Source organism: Pleurodeles waltl, chromosome 11, assembly GCF_031143425.1.
Source record: "Pleurodeles waltl isolate 20211129_DDA chromosome 11, aPleWal1.hap1.20221129, whole genome shotgun sequence".
In the NCBI taxonomy this organism is placed as follows: Eukaryota; Metazoa; Chordata; class Amphibia; order Caudata; family Salamandridae; genus Pleurodeles; species Pleurodeles waltl.
The window spans coordinates 498,523,050-498,541,729 of record NC_090450.1 but is presented as its reverse complement, the minus strand read 5'-3'; positions in this window follow the sequence as shown (position 1 = coordinate 498,541,729).

The following is an 18,680-nucleotide window of genomic DNA, read 5'->3' as shown; positions in this document are numbered from 1 at the left end:
GTCAGCTCCTGTCCCCGCCGTGAAGCTCCCATCGCCCTCCGTCCCACTGGTGAATTCAGAGTCCGTAGTGTGGCCCTCCATGGCCATGTGGGATGCAGCTCCCTAGTGCTCCGGTGCCACTTCTCCTCCGCCTGATGATGCTAATGCACACAAGAACAGGGAAACCACAAAAAGGGGGGGGAAACAGAATAAAGACATGTTGAGTGCATGGATTACCGCTACCGTTGGCGGACAAGACAGACACAGAAGCCCCCTGCACTACGCTGCGCACTTGGGCTCTACAGTGCAATTCCTGGGAAATGGCCTACAAGGCTATGGACGACATCTGCACACATAGATGACACAGGGGCATGAATAGCTGTACTTGGCACTCTACAGAGGTGGGGTGGGGGGGCCACAGGGCCATGCCTTACGGAGGGGCCTAGCCTACGGAACTCACCCTGGCCTAGGGAAACCCACAGCCCTCCTCCCTACCCAGACAACTCCACTGCACGCAAAGTCAGCTGAATGAGAGTGTACTCACCCCCTTGTGTCTACTGTGATGCCCTCAAGCACCAATCCAACTCCGAGTAGGCCACCGCCAGGATCCTGAACATCAGGGGGGTCATGGTTCGACGGGCACCCCTCCCACGTTGGGAGGCCATCCCCAGCTGAGCCTCCGCCGTCTTCTTGCTCCAGCGGCGAATGTCCTCCCATCGTTTCCGGCAGTGGGTGCTCCGTCTGTGGTAGACCCCCAAGGTCCGGACATCCTTGGCAATGACACGCCAAATATCTTTCTTCTGGTGGGCGCTGACCTACATGAAATGTACAGGGGAAGAAGAGAAGTCATTACCAACTCCACCGTCAAAGTGATTGGCCCCCATCCCTACCCTTGCCATGTGGCACATGCACCCACTGTCTTTCATGCACGCAGAACTCTGCCTCCTTCCTTCTTACATCCAGCACTCTCCAAACAGGCATAGCCCATACAACATGCTCCCTGTGTACTTACCTGTTTGTCTGGAGGACCGTAGAGTAGCGTGTACTGGGGGAGGACCCCATCAACCAGCTTCTCCAACTCCTCCGATGTGAAGGCAGGGGCCCTTTCCCCAGACGCACAAGCCATTGTCTCTTCCAGACTAAGGTCACAGCAGCACTTGCAGTGTAGGTCCTCTCCTGTCGAAGATCAGGTATCGAGTGATTCAACAGATAGATAATGGCGGACATATCCGCGGCGGTCACGTCCGCGGCGGTGCGTACCATCACCGCCGGCGTACATGGTCATTGGCTCCTGGGACCCATAGGGTCCAATGTTAACCAATGCAGCATTGCGCCGCGGTCTCCGACCGCCTACCGCGACGGTGTACAACGCCAGCTCAGTTACCTCACATCCCATTGTCCCACTTGAGAGGTCAGGCAGCTGCCATTTCAGGGGCCCACATGGCCTAATTTCCAACTGCGTCACACATACCTAGGCCTAGTCCCAACACACATACAGGCCACCTTTGGTCAATGATTGGTGTTCTGGGTAAACTGTGGGTACGTACCCCTGAGTTGTTTGACTCTGTGGTCGCCGTTGTCCTTCATAGGCACCGTCCTCCGGGGTTCCGACCGTTGGTGGACCTGTCGACAATGGAGGAAAGACATTTGATAATCACCTACAGGTTTGACCGTGCCACAATCCAGGAACTGTATACCCAGTTGGAGCCAGACCTGATGTCAGCAATCCGCCATCCCACAGGAATCCCCCCTCAAGTGCAGGTGCTATCAGTGCTCCATTTCCTTGCAAGTGGGTCTTTTCAAACAACTGTGGCCATGGCATCAGGGATGTCCCAGCCTATGTTTTCCAACGTATTGTCCAGGGTGTTGTCTGCCCAGCTGAAACACATGCAGAGCTACATCGTTTTCCCTCAGGTGGAGGATTTGCCTACAGTGAAAGGTGACTTCTATGCCCTTGGACATATCCCCAACATCATAGGTGCCATTGATGGGACACATGTGGCTTTGGTCCCCCCCACAGGAGTGAACAGGTGTACAGAAACCAGAAGAGTTATCATTCGATGAATGTACAGATGGTATGTTTGGCAGACCAGTACATCTCCCATGTGAATGCCATGTTCCCTGGCTCAGTGCATGACGCCTACATCCTGCGGAATAGCAGCATCCCTTATGTGATGGGTCAACTCCAGAGGCATCGTGTGTGGCTATTAGGTGAGCCCCTGGAAGCAAGACAGTGGGAATGGTTGTCTGGGGTTATCCCTACAGGTTAGTGTGTGTCTAACAGTTGTCCCTCCCCATTTGCAGGTGACTCTGGTTACCCCAACCTGTCATGGCTACTGACCCCTGTGAGGAATCCCAGGATCAGGGCAGAGGAACGCTACAATGAGGCCCATGGGCGAACTAGGAGGGTGATCGAGCGGACCTTCGGCCTCCTGAAGGCCAGGTTCCGGTGCCTCCACATGACAGGTGGATCCCTATTCTACTCACCAAAGAAGGTGTGCCAGATCATCGTGACCTGCTGTATGCTTCACAACTTGGCTTTGCGACGACAGGTGCCTTTTCTGCAGGAGGATGGTTCAGATGGCAGTGTTGTGGCAGCTGTGGAGCCTGTGGACAGTGATGAGGATGAAGCAGAGGAAGAATACACGCAGAACAGGGACTCAGTGATCCAGCAATACTTCCAGTGAAACACAGGTGAGAATACATTCCTGCCTACTACATGTACTTTTACACTACTGCCTCTCTACTGTCTGTCGTTTTCACCCTTTGTATGGTCACTGAGTTGTCACTTTCCCTTACGGTTTCACAGATGTGGGTCCCAACGTGTGTCATCTGCTTAGATTCCTCATGGACTAGAGCTGTGTGACATAGGTATGTTGACATTACTATTTCAAGAACATTTTGTCACTGTAAATGCAAATACACTATTTTGAAATCACAGACAGACTCCAGATCGTTTTGTGCTTTAGGTGTGTTTATTTAAATGCAAAATATTGGAGGGGGAAGTTAAATGGTGAGGGGTGATGGCAGAGGAGTGTCCATGGCAGAGTCCAGTCTATTAGTCTCACAGGTGCATTGCCCATATGGGCATAGGAAGCGGAGCTGGGGCAGTTTAATTATGGACAGGGTGACAAAGTGGGACAGTGGGATGACAATCAGGGTGGTCTCATTTCTTGGCGGGGGTCTTGGCATTGTGCTCTGTCTTGTTCCTGGATCTCAGGGACCGTTTGCGGGGTGGTTCTCCGTCTGCAGGGGGTGGGGTGCTGGTGTGGTGCTCCTGTGGTGGGCGTCCTGTCCACTAGCGCCGGTGGAGGCAGTGGGCAGTTCATTGTCCATGCTAGTGTCAGGGGCCCCTTGGAGTGCCACAGTGTCCCTCCTGGTGTTAAGTAGTTCCTTCAGCACCCCTACGATGGTGTCCAGGGTGGAGCTGATGGTTCTGAGTTCCTCCCTGAAGCCCATATACTGTTCCTCCTGCATGAGCTGGGTCTCCTGAAACTTGGCCAGTACTGTTGCCATCGTCTCCTGGGAGTGGTGGTATGCTCCCATGATGGAGGAGAGGGCCTCGTGGAGAGTGGGTTCCCTTGGCCTGTCCGTCCCCTGTCGCACAGCAGCCCTCCCAGTTCCCCTGTGTTCCTGGGCCTCTGTCCCCTGGACCGTGTGCCCACTGCCACTGCCCCCAGGTCCCTGTTGTTGTTGGGGTGGTGGGTTATCCTGGGTTCCCTGTAGTGGAGGACACACAGCTGATAGACGTGTCCTGGGGACGGAGGTATGGGCCCGCTGGATGGGTGCTGTGCTGGTGTTTCCAGAGGGGGGAAGGTCTGTGGTGGCCTGTGACTGGGTGAGGGGAACTGACTGTCCCGAGGACCCCAATGGGCCGGGCTGGTCATCTAGATCCAGTTGGACAGAGGTGCGGTCATCACTGTGGGCCTCTTCTGTGGGTGGAGTGGACATGTCTGGACCCTCCTGTCTGGTGACGTTGGGTAGGGGTCCTGCAGGGGTGGAAAGGCATGATTATTGCATCTGTGTGTGGCATGGTGTGCAATGGGTGGGGACCGTGTACCCCAGTGCTGGCATTCCTGTGTGGGAGCTTGTGTGATGATGGTTTAGGGGGGTGTATGGGTATGGGCAGTGGGCATGTTTTAGTGATGGGTGTCCATGCTTTGTTGTTGCATGCAGGGCTTGATGTTGGGATGTGTGGTTTGTGATATTGGTACATCTGTGAGGAGTTGGAGTGATAGGGGTGAGGGCGAGGGTGGGGGTATGTGATAGCATGCAGGTAGGGTGGGGGATGTAATAGTTCAGATTTGACTTACCAGAGTCCATTCCTCCACCAACTCCTGCGAGGCCCTCAGGATGCAGAATCGCAAAGACCTGCTCCTCCCATGTTGTTAGTTGTGGGGGAGGAGGTGGGGGTCCGCCGCTAGTCCGCTGAACCGCCAGGTGGTGTCTTGAGACCACGGAACGCACCTTCCCCCGCAGGTCATTCCACCTTTTCCTGATGTCCTCCCGGTTTCTTGGGTGCTGTCCCACTGCGTTGACCCTGTCCACTATTCTTCGCCATAGCTCCATCTTCCTTGCAATTGAGGTGTGCTGCACCTGTGATTCAAATAGCTGTGGCTCTACCCGGATGATTTCCTCCACCATGACCCTGAGCGCCTCCTCCGAGAACCTGGGGTGTCTTTGCAGTGCCATGGGGTGATGTAGGTGATGTGTGGGGTGGTGTGTGTGGTGATAAGTGTGGTGATATGTAGTGGTGTGTTGTGTGAGGTGCGTGGAAGTTGTGTGGGTGATGGTGTTATGTGCCTGTGGATGCTGTTGTACTTGCTGGTGGTGTCTCTCTCTGTGCTTCGTTCTCAATTTTTGCGTAGGGGTTTGTGGGTGATGTGGGGGGGTGTTTTATATTGTATTGGGTGTTTGGGAGTGGTGTGTGTATGTGTATCAGGTGTGTGTATTTCAAATTGTCCAATGTGGCTGTGTTTTGTAAGAGTGTGTGTATTTTGAGCGCGGCGGTGTGTACCGCCAATGGAATACCGCGGTTGAAAGACCGCTGCGTGGATTAGTGTGTCGTGATAGTGTGGGCGTATTTCTGTTGGCGTGACAGTGGAGGTTTTGTTTTCGCTAGTTTATCACTGACCTTTGGTGTGGCGGACTTGTGTGGGTGTCTGAATTTTGGCGGGTTCCGAGATGTGGGTCATAATAGCTGTGGCGGAATTCCGCAGCTGCGGCGGTGTGTTGGCAGTCTTCTGCATTGCGGTAAGTGCCTTTTACCACCAATGTTGTAATGACCGCCAAAGTCTGGTGTAAGACCACCCTGAGAATTACAGCTCTAACAGTTCCCTTGACCAAACACCGCAAAACTTTGCACAATGTGCCAATGTAGAAGGAATGATGGATCTGAAATGTTATATATAACAGCATGATATCTTTACATTATTATATATTTAGATATTATTATGTGTATCTAACATCTAATAATCCATACCAATCACTTAAAAATGGTTTTAAATATTACATAACTTTAGCCCTGCAAATGTATCTCATATAATCATTCCTAGGCTTCTTAGATTCTATCAACAAAACGTTAATGGAAAACAGTGGATAATTCATTTCTTCCTAATCATTGTGTATCCTGTTAACATTAATGCGTTAGTTTCCATTGATTCAGCGTGTCAGTAGTGTACAATCTTCTTCCCCATCTTTTTCAGGACAAATGCATCAGATATTCAAAATACGAATCACATCAATATGCACTTCATGAACGTTTTTCAAAAAATCACATTAGTCATCCCTAACTCTGAATAGGGTCTTAATGTCCACTCGTCCCTCGTCTGGAACAATATTTATCAATCCTACTTCCCTGGTTCACCCTGCTCTTATTGTTTGAGTAATAACTCTTGTGTTTACTGAGAATGTGAATATTGCTTTTTTGGATCTCTGGAAACTGAATGAATTTACAAGTTTCCTTTTTGGTGAATTGGTGTCCTTGGCTGTTGTCATTTGAAAGGCCAGTCTGATTTATTTATCGGTTCATTGCTTTCTGTTAAACATTTTGTAAGTGCATTTTTTTGCTTATGAAACCGAAGCGGTGAAATCTCACTGTGGAATTATTCGTACTATGGGGCGATGAAAACTAAACAGTACAGCAAGAACGCCCACCTGAAGAAATGTGTAGTTATTACTTTCGCATAAATATATGTAATATTACAGAATGTGCTGAATGTTGCAAGATCACAAGTGGGACACTGCTCCCCAGACACTATAATTTCAGTCTGATTACACCGTAGCTGATATTCGTGGAGTGATAACATATTTGTAAGTTGTCAGAGCTGAGACATGGCTGACACTTTCTTCTGCATAGAACATAATAATAAGGCATACAAGGGCTAACAACATGCACTGACTTACAGATTGCCCAACCTAGTTGTTTTTACAGTTTTTTCCCTCAGTCAAATCATAGTTCTCCATCTACAAACAGGCACTTATCTGTGCCCTGATTTCAGTTTAGCCCTTTAATGAACACTCAGAAAAATTATTTACTTTAAAGAATCGCAGGGATGCTGCCACGCCTTGTTACTGTTTTCCCAGAGTTTTACAGTTGTTTTGCGCGATAGTCTTGTTTTTTTATAACTGAAACCATTCTGCTTAACGAAGCAGTTTGGTGTAAAAGTTGCCATTACCTTTAGAGTTGAATGTCAGGCAGCGATCTGAGAATTTTTCCTAAATTCTGAGGCCCACATTTAAGAAACGTGACACTGCATATAATGCAGCGCCACTTTTCTTGCACTCCTTAGCACCCCCTGACGCTACTGTGTGTGCACCGTATAAAACATACGCACACAATGGCACAGGTTAGGGACAATAGTGACAACATTATTAATGCTATTATTGTACTTTGCAGGGTTAGTGCCAAAAATGTTGGCGCTAATCCTGCAAAGTACATAGGGGCCCATTGAAAAGAATGGTGTGCCCCATTTTAACGACTGCTCTGTGCAGGCATTAAAAATAGTCAGCAAAAATGGTGCAGTGGAATGTCACAGATTTTACTGTTCCATTTTTGCAGTTCCCCTAACTGGCGCAGGCATAATGTGGAGCAAGGGGTTACAAAGTGGCGCGGTGCATGCATTGTGCCACTTTGTAAATCTGGTGCAGCGAATTTGGCCTCGTTGAGCCACATTAGCGTAAAAAAAATTATGCTAATGTGGTGCAAGGAGGCGCTAGGCCCTTTTAAATCTGGGCCTGAATGTTTAAAGTAGATTGTGTGTCCATACATTCGAAACAGGCTTATTTTAATGTACTTTGAGGTGGGTGGTTTATTACCGTTTCTAAAATTAAATTATACTGAAGATAATGTCCCGTTTAAAAATCTTTTTCACTCCAAAGTTGAATATAGGTGTGCATAATGTCATCCTTTTTAAGTGTATTTCTTTCTTTATTTATTTAATGGTGTCTGTGAGAGAAACGTTGTGATCCCGGTTCACTAGTTCTGCTGATATTTACATCCACAGATGGAAATTAACACTGTGGAAAACTCACTAGTATAACAGGTTTTTGATAGTTCTTAGTTTTTGGGTGTGGGACTGTGAATGAGGCCTGGAGGGAGCCTGTAAAATGTAATTTTCAGGGAATTCACAAGCACTTTTGTAAAACTACTCTTGCAAAAAGTCAGATCATGTGCGTTTCAGGAGTGCAAGGGAAGGAGATATTCCACACTCAAAAATCTGACAATGTTTCTCGAACAGATTGTCCACTCTGTGACCAGGCATGTCCTTCCTACATTTATCACTAAAATATGCATTTACATGTATGGAAACTCCTGCAGTTGGAGCCGGGAACTCTGCAAACAAGTGTATAGGTAACACTTTTTCGTAGCATGTTTTGTAGTACTACCAAATGTACTACAAAGTGCAGTTTAAAAATCAGGGATTCTGAGTGTAAATTTACTACAAAAGTGTAAGTCACATACCTTCAGTCCCAGAGTATGGCAAATGGCGTATTCTTGAGTGAGTGGATGGCGTTCCTCCCTATACCACATCTAGTCCTCCCTTATCCCAATCCCTTTTACATTAAGTCTGCCCCTTTTAAAATCTACACTCCTGTGTCTCACCCACAGTTATTACTAAAAAATATACTTAAGTATGCAGCGACTCCGTAGTCAGGACAGAGAATTCAATACACATAAATATAACTAATTGTGCTGACATAAACTCCACGCGTAGTTTGAGAGTAGTACTTTGTGATGCACTGTGTAGGACTTCAAAACTTAATACAAAGTAGAGGTGGTGTATCAGGCCCTTACAGTTCTGTATTCAAGCAGGATCACGATTAATTGCCAGTGGAGCAGTGGTGAGCCATCACTTTAAGTGCCACTGATGCTGTGCTTCTTGGACAGCATGGGGAAGTGTATTCCCTAATTTGTATTTAATAAATGGATCCCTTTTGGCATTTTCTAAGCTGGTCATTATATTGAATGACAGTGGGGTGAGACCAAGAGAAATAGGTTGAAGAACCTCCCCTCTAAACAAATAATGGTCCACTTTCATTTATTTTATGGTGGATGTAATCATGTTTTTCTAATAGCTCTTGTATGAAGTAAAACATTCATTTATAGGTCTGACCTTTTCAGGAGAATAAGTGGTGCCCTATCCACTGTCTGTGATTTCTATGCTTTTGCACCAGAGAAAGTGATTTTGACAAAGGGCTTTCCCAGTGAAATTCAGATATTTTCCATAGAACAAATGCTCACCACAAGATCGCTGATGCATGCATACATTGGTTGTCAGTCATTGAAGGTGGACAACCCTGAATCTTTGGGCGTTGTCATCTGTGGTATGAGAGGTACAAGAGGTGAATCACCTGGTGGTAATTGGCCCTGCCTACTCCCACAATAGCTGTCTGTTCTACATGTACATAAGTCTGATGTGTGATTAAACTGTATGATGATTTTTCTGTTGTGTGCATGCTCTACATGTGTGAGAGAGTGCAGAAATGCTGACTAGATTTTGAGCAGTTCTATCTGAGATGCATGTTTTGTAAGTTATCTTGAGAGAATACTCAGATGTTGACACTGTTTCATTTCTGGTTTCTCCTGACAGGGGCACCACTCGTGTTTTTAGTATTTGTTCCAAACCTAGGGTAACATTTATCCAAGAAGTGAGAAAAGAGGACAGTGCCTTCACATCAGTCACTGATGTGTTTGTGATGACTTTTATGTCAGTTATCCCCTGCTTGCTTGTTCTCTTTCACATCATTGGAGGTGATCTTTACCAGCCTTTGACGATGTTGCCTGCTTTTTCCAAAGTAGCACACCTCAGTCCAGGTAGTTTTCAGGTCAGTGAGTCTCCAAAGAAAGAAAAAGCATGTATTTGAATTACTCAATATATACAAACAACACTTTTGGATTTTGACAGAAAACAGTTCTGGGCACCTGAGGCAAAAAACAGTTCTAGGCACCAAAATAAAAAGTGGCCTTTATTAGTGACTTAAATACATTGAAATGTGGCCTATGTTTGAAAATTAGGGCAGTTTTGAACTTGTAAAGACACATTGTACAGGTATTTTGCATGGCATGGTATGGGAGACTGCATGAATTTGAGCTTCCTGTAATCAATCTTTGTTTTAATATCAGGGAAAACTAAAGTAAACACTGGCCAGCTGAACATAACACAGTCCCTCAAACAAACAATAATGGTCCACACACTGACCTGTCTGACCAGCCATTGGGCACTGCCTGACTGCCAATCTGACCCTACAAACACAAATCATATCCAAATAGGGGGTCAAATATTAACCATCAGAAAGAATGAAGATTATACCAAAAACAGAGATTACCAGGACCACTGGGCAGTAGAGACAAGGAAGGCATAAGGAATTAGCCCTAGGCTTTCCCCTAGCAACAGCCACTTTAGAGCAGGTACCAGCACTTCAGCACTTCCAAAATGCAAAACGTAGAGGGCAGGTAATGTAGGATCTACATTATAAGACAGTTCACTTCTAGGGCATTGGCTAGCCAAAGTGGTGTTAAGCTTTTGCTCTCTCATTCTGGTTTCCACTCAATATTGGGGTCCTTCAAATTTATTGTTTTGCTCCCTTTTCTGTTTCCCCTCAGACAGGTTTAATGTGATGCACTAAACCCTCAAGGTTATCATTTGGTGTCCTAAAATCTTACTTTCGGCCTTGCAACACAAACCTTAACACTTCTCAGCACGGAGTTCTGCAGCTGGGCTCCTAGTATGCACTATGACTAATTACAGCAGAAATCTCCACCAGTGCTGGTAAAATCTTAATTGCTACTGTTTTCTTACCTTTGCCATATTGCACCTTCTGATATTTGATGTTCTCTCTTTCTGTGCCCTTCCTTAAGGTGGAGGTCTGTGGTGTATCCTCCCAGCACCTCCAGTTCCTCAGAGCAAATCATGCATTCCAACACCCATGACCATCTGTGTTTGTCATTTGGCAGTCAATCCAACATCAATAACTGTGACCGGAGGCTGGTTTACCACAGGAAAAGAGAGCTGTAAAGACTTCCATATCCTTCTGCTAATCTGACCCTGACAGGTATTCAATGCCAATCTTTAGGATCAATGAATCAGTCAGGGTTTATAAAGCACGGCTAATTAGCCAATAGGTAGCTGGCGCTTGATGGATAGGTCTCTGCGTCTAATCGCAGATGCCCCATTGCAAAGACATATTGGGGACATGCTGAAAAGTGACTAAAGAATGCATTCCACCCATGGCTTACCATTGTTTTATCTTTTGTCACATTTGCTTTCTTTCTATACACCACCTGTATTTGTTTTAGCCACGCCAGGCATATCTTTGTCGCTTCTGTGGAGCATAGCCTTTTTACCACAGCTCTGACTGGCTCCTTCTATTCTTCCATTACTGCTTGCTTTTCAGGAATTCTTTTTGTCTTTCCACTCTGTGAAAGTGGGTCTTTTATCCAGCTGTTTTCCTTATAATCTTCTCCCATTTCTCACATTCCTACCCTCCCTCACTTCGCTCTCCGGTGTGCTTCTGTGCCCTCGACCTGCACCTCTTTTGCTGTCTTTTGTATGCCATGACTTTTTATTTTTCTGTATGTATTAGGAATTCTGCCTCATTTTAGATTTTATTTTAGGCCATTTCTGCCCCCCTGGGGGCAGATACCTCTAGGCGATAGGCCAAATTTTCTTTTGTTGTTTGTTTGTTTTTTTAGAGATGGGGAGCGACCCATTAGGCAAGGGTCGCTCCCCAGGGGGGCAAATTGTATTTAAACCATTTCTGTCCCCCTTGGGGGCAGATTGGTCGATTTTAGGTCAATCGAAACCGCTAGGCACCGGGGATTTGTTTTTTGGCGCCTATGTCACGCAGGGGGAGCCACCCCATAGGCAAGGGTCGCTCCCGGGGGGGGGGGGGGTTGGGGGGCAAATTTATTTTCTGCCCCCCCGGGGCCCTCTGAGCTAGAGGCCAAAATCCACAGGTAGGCACTTTGCAAAAAACACCTCTGTTTTCTGTGAAAAAATGTGTTGTGTCCACGTTGTGTTTTGGGCCATTTCCTTTCGTGGGCGCTAGGCCTACTAACACAAGTGAGGTACCATTTTTATCGAGAGACTTAGGGGAACGCTGGGTGGAAGGAAAGTTGTGGCTCCTCTTAGATTCCAGAACTTTCTGTCACCGAAATGAGAGGAAAAAGTGTTTTTTTGGCCAAATTTTGATGTTTGCAAAGGATTCTGGGTAACAGAACCTGGTCAGAGCCCCGCAAGTCACCCCATCTTGGATTCCCCTGGGTCTCTAGTTTAAAAAAATGCACAGGTTTGGTAGGTTTCCCTAGGTGCCGGCTGAGCTAGAGGCCAAAATCTGTCGCGGGCGCTAGGCCTACCCACACAAGTGAGGTATCATTTTTATCGGGAGACTTGGGGGAACGCTGGATGGAAGGAAATTTGTGGCTGCTCTCAGATTCCACAACTTTCTGTCACCGAAATGAGTGGAAAACATGTTTTTTTAGCCAAATTTTGAGGTTTGCAAAGGATTCTGGGTAACAGAACCTGGTCAGAGCCCCACAAGTCACCCCATCTTGGATTCCCCTAGGTCTCTAGTTTTCAGAAATGCACAGGTTTGGTAGGTTTCCCTAGGTGCCGGCTGAGCTAGAGGCCAAAATCTACAGGTAGGCACTTTGCAAAAAACACCTCTGTTTTCTTTAAAAAAATGTGATGTGTCCACGTTGTGTTTTGGGGCATTTCCTGTCACGGGCGCTAGGCCTACCCACACAAGTGAGGTATCATTTTTGTCGGGAGACTTGGGGGAACGCTGGGTGGAAGGAAACTTGTGGCTCCTCTCTGATTCCAGAACTTTCTGTCACCAAAATGTGAGGAAATGTGTTTTTTTAGCCACATTTTGAGGTTTGCTAAGGATTCTGGGTAACAGAACCTGGTCAGAGCCGCACAAGTCACCCCATCTTGGATTCCCCTAGGTCTCTAGTTTTAAAAAATGCACAGGTTTGGTAGGTTTCCCGAGGTGCCGGCTGAGCTAGAGGCCAAAATCTACAGGTAGGCACTTTGCAAAAAACATCTCTGTTTTCTTTCAAAAAATGTGATGTGTGCACATTGCGTTTTGGGGCATTTCCTGTCGCGGGCACTAGGCCTACCCACACAAGTGAGGTATCATTTTTATCGGGAGACTTGAGGGAACGCTGGGTGGAAGGAAATTTGTGGCTCCTCTCTGAATCCCGAACGTTCTGTCACCAAAATGTGAGGAAAATGTGTTTTTTTAGCCACATTTTGAGGTTTGCAAAGGATTCTGGGTAACAGAACCTGGTCAGAGCCCCACAAGTCACCCCATCTTGGATTCCCCTAGGTCTCAGTTTAAAAAAATGCACAGGTTTGGTAGGTTTCCCTAGGTGCCGGCTGAGCTAGAGGCCAAAATCTACAGGTAGGCACTTTGCAAAAAACACCTCTATTTTCTTTCAAAAAATGTGATGTGTGCACGTTGCGTTTTGGGGCATTTCCTGTCGCGGGCGCTAGGCCTACCCACACAAGTGAGGTATCATTTTTATCGGGAGACTTGGGGGAACGCTGGGTGGAAGGGAATTTGTGGCTCCTCTCTGATTCCAGAACTTTCTGTCACCAAAATGTGAGGAAAATGTGTTTTTTTAGCCAAATTTTGAGGGTTGCAAAGGATTCTGGGTAACAAAACCTGGTTAGAGCCCCACAAGTCACACCATCGTGGATTCCCCTAGGTCTCTAGTTTTCAAAAATGCATAGGTTTGGTAGGTTTCCCTAGGTGCCGGCTGAGCTAGAGGCCAAAATCTACAGGTAGGCACTTAGCAAAAAACACCTCTGTTTTCTTTAAAAAAATGTGATGTGTCCACGTTGCGTTTTAGGGCATTTCCTGTCGCGGGCGCTAGGCCTACCCACACAAGTGAGGTATCATTTTTATCGGGAGACTTGGGGAAACGCTGGGTGGGAGGAAATTTGTGGCTCCTCTCTGATTCCAGAACTTTCTGTCACCAAAATGTGAGGAAAATGTGTTTTTTCAGCCACATATTGAGGTTTGCAAAGGATTCTGGGTTACAGAACCTGGTCAGAGCCCCACAAGTCACCCCATCTTGGATTCCCCTAGGTCTCTAGTTTTACAAAATGCACAGCTTTGGTAGGTTTCCCTAGGTGCCGGCTGAGCTAGTGGCCAAAATCTACAGGTAGACACTTTCCAAAAAACACCTCTGTTTTCTTTAAAAAAATGTGATGTGTGCACGTTGAGTTTTGGGGCATTTCCTGTCGCGGGCGCTAGGCCTACCCACACAAGTGAGGTATAATTTTTATCAGGAGACGTGGGGGAACATAGATTAGCAAAACAAGAGTTATTGCCTCTTGTCTTTCTCTACATTTTTTTCTTACAAATATAAGAGAGTGTGTAAAAAAGACAACTATTTGAGAAATACCCTGTAATTCACATGCTAGCATGGTCACCCCGGAATTCAGAGATGTACAAATAACCACTGCTCCTCAACACCTTATCTTGTGCCCATTTTGGAAATACAAAGGTTTTCTTGATACCTATTTTTCACTCTTTATATTTCAGCAAATGAATTGCTGTATACCCGGTATAGAATGAAAACGCACTGCAGGGTGCAGCTCATTTATTGGCTCTGGGTACCTAGGGTTCTTGATGAACCTAGAAGCCCTATATATCCCCGCAACCAGAGAGTCTAGCAGACGTAACGGTATATTGCTTTAAAAAATCTGACATTGCAGTAAAACGTAGAGAAAAATTGCTCTTTTTTTCACCTCCATTTCAATATTTTTCTTTTTCAGTTGTTATTTTCGGTAGGAAACCCTTGTAGGATCTACACAAATTACCCCTTGCTGAATTCAGAATTTTGTCTACTTTTCAGAAATGTTTAGGTTTCTGGGATCCAGCATTGGTTTCATGCCCATTTCTGTCACTGACTGGAAGGAGGCTGAAAGCACAAAAAATTGTAAAAATGGGGTATGTCCCAGTAAAATGCCAAATTTGTGTTGAAAAATTGGGTTTTCTGATTCATGTCTGCCTGTTCCTGAAAGCTGGGAAGCTGGTGATTTTAGCACCGCAAACCCTTTGTTGATGCCATTTTTAGGGAAAACACCACAAGCCTTCTTCTGCAGCCACTTTTTCCCATTTTTTTGAAAAAAACACAATTTTCACAGTATTTTGGCTAATTTCTTGGCCTCCTTCATGGGAACCCAAAAAGTCTGGGTACCTTTAGAATCCCTAGGATGTTGGAAAAAAGGACGTAAATTTGGCTTGGCTAGCTTATGTGGACAAAAAGTTATGAGGGCCTAAGCGCAAACTGCCCCAAATAGCCAAAAAAAGGCCTGGCACAGGAGGGGGAAAAGGCCTGGCAGCGAAGGGGTTAAACATCATAGTTTTTTTCATCATGTTCACACAATGTTGAGTCACCTGAAGCTCCTTGCAGGCATAGCTCCAACTGACTTGTTCCCAACATTCTAGAGAATCCTAATGCTCTTATATGAAACCTTGGTAAAACCCATGTTTACTACATGCAACATGTATTTTAAGAATATTAGGAATACTACATGACTATTCTTCTTTTTTTAAACAAACACTGTAGCTTATACTATAATATGATATCTAAAGAATAATTAATTAACACACAATTATCTGAGACTAGTACCTCGGGGAATCACTTGCATATGAAAACCTCTTAAAGAAACATCACCACCATTTTAGAATTTGGCTCACCCACAAATTTGACTGAGGCCACTTAGAATAATAATCCATGAGCACATAAACATATCGTGAGTGGTGAGGAAGTGTACTGAATGGCCCCACTAAGGCAATCCCCAGTGTTTGCCAATGACCTAAAAGACATTTCATTGGTAACAGTGGTGGACTTGAGGTTTTTCAAAGATTTATCACCTGTGGCACACACTACACAGTTATTTACCAAATTGATCAATTTCACTATCCATTTCTGGCCACCAATATGAAGTTCATACTCTGTGTTTAGTTAGTGTGGCACCAAGGTGGCCTTCGTGCATGTTTTTTAAAAAATGAGGTTTCTAAGACCCTCCGGAGGTACTAGCTTGCCCTCACTTATGAATAAACAATCTTCTATGGTCAATTCTTCAGATATTTTACAATAAGGTTGAATAGTCATGTTCACCAATTATTCTCTAGACTAACCTTCCACTGAAAATGTGGCTACTGATTTTAATACTGGATTATTGTCAGTGGAATTTTTCCATTCTACTTCTGAGAATGTACCACAGTTAGATAACAGTCATCATCATAGTTGTCACCTTCCAGAACCTTTTCTTTGATAGGAAACCATGATAGGTAATCTGCTCTCTTATTCCTTCCCTCTGATGTGTGGACTACATCAAAATGGAATTGAAGTGACCTAGCCCCCAATCTAGCCAACCTTGGTGCATTAATTTTGGCATTAGTACGACTGAAAATTGAGACAAGTGTCTTGTGATTTGTCTGAAGAACGAAGTGCCTACTCCATTGGTAACTCTTAAATTTCCCAATGCTAAAAGCTCATTTTCTATAACAAAGTAGTGGATTTCAGTGTCCCTGAGAGCCCTAGAAGCAAAACAATTTGCTTTCATCTACTATCAATCAACATTTTAGGCTATGATCACATGGTTTGAGAACACTCAAACTAGACAATTGTTGCTTGATATCAGTAAATGCAGCAGCACAGTCTGGACACCTGTTGAAATCCACACTGGCCTTAAGTAGATTAGAATGGGTCTGTCCCTGGATGCAAACTCTGGAACCAATTGTGAATACAATTTGCAAAGACCCAGGAATGATTTGTTTGACTCCTATTTTGTGTGCAGGAGGTTGTGCATCAAGTATTGCATCAATCAACCCCAATTTCAGTCAAGCTCCATCATAAGAAATCACATATCTGAGATGTTTGACTAAATCTTTTAAGAATTCACGTGTCCCTTTTCACAACCACAACATTACCAAAGAAATTGAGGACTTGTCTGCAGATTAAGTTGTATTCACTACATTCTTCTGCATGTGTCAATGAATCGTCTTGAAAAATCCATACATTAGTTATGTCTTTAAGCATAGTGGTCCTCACCTTCAGAAATAACAAACTCGCTGACACCAGGTCACATGGCATTCAGCAATACTGAGAGGTTCCCCAGGGATTTATGAATGCTGACAAATGATGTGATTCAGGTTCTAACTCTACCTGGTGATATGGTGATCCTAAGTCAAGTTTTGTAAAATATTTTGCACCACAAATTGTTGATAGCATCACATTGTTTTTGGAAGTGGATGTGAAACAACCCAAATCTTTCTTTTGCGTGCCCTACTTCTAAGGTGGAAAGCCACAGCAAGGGCTGTACAGGTGCCATGATGCCCTTGTTACATAACCCCTCAAGTTCTTTTTTAGATTATCCCTGACACTGAAACACACCTCTTAAATTGTTTTAATGGGAGTGGCATTTTCTTTAGTTTTAATCTTGTGTTTGAATCCTTTTATCTTCCCTAATTCACCTGAAAGCACCTTAGAAAAATGGGTTAACAAACCTTCAATTGCACCGCTGTCCTGTACAAAAGCCACCTGTTAACTTGTTCCTAGACATAAAATCATGCCAAACAGTCCTTGCTGAAACCACCCCAATATGCTCATTGCTTTGCAGCCATAATATCTTCAAAATAACATTGCAATTTAATTACACTCCCTTCCTAGGAAACAGGGGATGTATCCAGTGGCACCAATTGTTAATTTCCCCATTTCTGCTCAAATAATTATTGTGTGATCATAGTGACTGGCCCCGTAGTCTTCTAATAACCTTACCACTTTATCTCCAACCTGAACATATATTGATCAACACAATGCTCTGGATCACCATGCTTCACTACACTTTCATTTATGACTAGAACGCCTATACTTCACCGATCAGATCATCAAAGCTCCTCTCATTCTCATCACACATCACACACCACTGCGACATTGCAACTTTTGCGTTTAATATTGTGGCATACTTTTGCAAAATTACCTATTTTGCCACGGAGTCAACACTGGAAATTTTTTGCTGGACAAGATTTGCCTCCTTTTACATGGGATTGATTACCATATCTAAAACATATATTGGACTGTTTAAAAAAACAATTTATATTTACTAGGTTTAGTCATTGAAGGGTTTGTTGAAAAAACGTGTTTCCTTTTTCTTTTTCTTAATTAGATCGTACAAGATTTACTTGTTCTTATGTTTTGTCATCCAGTTCCTTTGCAGCTTTGATAGAAGCTTCAATGCTTTTTAAAGTGCGGATTAATTCGGACAACAAAGGAGTACCCATAGATAGTTCTGTTTAATTGCTCTCTCTCTACAGTGACAAAAGAATTGGTCACAAATTAGTTTTGTGCAGGAGGTCACTAAGGGTATCAAAATGGCATTCTGCCATTATTTTACATAGCACTGATATGTATGTGTCAACATCCTTATTCCCTTTCTGCTCCCTCTTGAAGAATGTGTGCCTTGAAACTACCATGCTAGGTGGAACATCAACTCCATTAATGAGTTTTTTACAGCCACCAAAAATTCATCCAGTTCTTCACAGTTTGCCACCTGAATGTCAGGCAGGTACTTAAGGGTCGATCTCTCTTCAAACGCCAGAGAACGAAGTAGCTGACTTTGTTGTGTTCTGGTCTCAATCTAGATGCCCCAGTGGTGCCCAAATTGGTTTAGAATGCATCATAGCATTGCCTCCAAGGTATGGGCAGACCTCCTGGTGTGTCTAAGAAGGGTGGCAGCATTTTCTTTAAAAAAACAAATCTGTTGTACTCCACTCAATGCAGTATCCAGACTCAATTGCTTAGTTACTACATATATTGGTGTTTGCGAGCAGCACTTGCACAAATATGACATCATAAGATAAATACATTGCTGAATGTAAATAGTGTTCAATTTGGGAAAAAACAGGGTTATATCTAGAATAACTGGAATAGTCGATATAAAAAATGTGTCCGTCACCGTGAGATGCACAAAAAAGTAAATAGCATGAGCAGGTTATACTTGAAATGACTGGCACATATCGTTTTAAAGGTGTGCCTGTCACTATGAGAAACCCGCGCAAACAAGCTACCTGCCTGTTTTGGAAGCAGCAGAGGATCCTTCGACCTAGTAATAATTACTAGAACTAGAACTTTAAATTCACTTTCATGTACACAGTACTGAAAACTAACCAGCAGTACC